We start from the raw sequence: 1,115 nt of genomic DNA, 5'->3' as shown, positions 1-1,115 counted from the left end.
CAGGGGAGTATAGCCTTTGAAGGCAGTTCGAAAACTGCAATGAGTGCAGAGAGCAGCAGCCAGATTCCTAACAGGAGCTGACTACAAGGAGCTCACCACTCCCTGTGAGTTTCCGGACCCAATTCCAATTGCAGACTATCACCTATTAAGCCCTTTACGGTTTGGTCCAGCCTATTTGCATGACTGTGTCTCCCACTATGAACCCACTTGGGTCTTAAAGTCATCTGGGAAGGCCCTTCTCTCGGTCCCACCACCCTCACACGCACGGCTGGGGGGGACGAAGGAGAGGGCCTTCTCGGTGGTGGCGCCCCAGACCGGGCATGCTCTCCCTAAAGAAACCAGGCCGGCGCCCTCTCTTGCGACCTTTGGGAAAGAGTTCAAAGCATGGGTGTGGAAGCAGGCGTTCCAAAATGGTTCACCTACAATTGACTGCAAAGGTGGTTGTATCGCTGTACCAATACCAACTGGCTTTAAACTGGTTTTGCCTCTGGTGTACGTTATGTTTTTAACCCAGCATAAATTTTGAATTCTTTTTCTTATTGTGCTATTGTTATGTTTAATCTGTTATGTTTTATGTATTATGATTTATTTATTTATTGCTTCTTGTTTTTGTACTATGACTCGTTTTCTGTAAGCCGCCCCGAGTCCTTGTTTAGAGAGAGGGCGGGAGATCAATAACATTGATTATTATTATTATTATTATTATTATTATTTTTGTCATGTCAGGAGCAAGTCGCTTCTGATGTGAGAGAATTGGTCTGTCTGCAAGGACGTTGCCCAGGGGACATTGCCCGGACGATTGATGTTTTTATCGATCCTTGTGGGAGGCTTCTCTCATGTCCCCTTTGCATGAGGAGCTGGGGCTGACAGGGGGAGCTCATCCGTCTTTCCCTGGAGTTCGAACCTGCAACCTGTCGGTCTTCAGTCCGGCCGGCACAGGGGGTTGAACCCACTGTGCCACTGGGGGGCTTCTATTATTATTATTATTATTATTATTAATTATTATTATTATTATGTGGGGGCAAAACACCACGCCATGGGTGTGGCCCCCTCCTTCCCTCCACAGTGGCCCCCTCCTTGCCTGACACTCTCCTCTTCCTTCCTTCCTTCCTCCG

This window comes from Anolis sagrei, chromosome 6 (assembly GCF_037176765.1).
Source record: "Anolis sagrei isolate rAnoSag1 chromosome 6, rAnoSag1.mat, whole genome shotgun sequence".
Taxonomy (NCBI): Eukaryota; Metazoa; Chordata; class Lepidosauria; order Squamata; family Dactyloidae; genus Anolis; species Anolis sagrei.
This window is presented reverse-complemented; position numbering follows the sequence as displayed.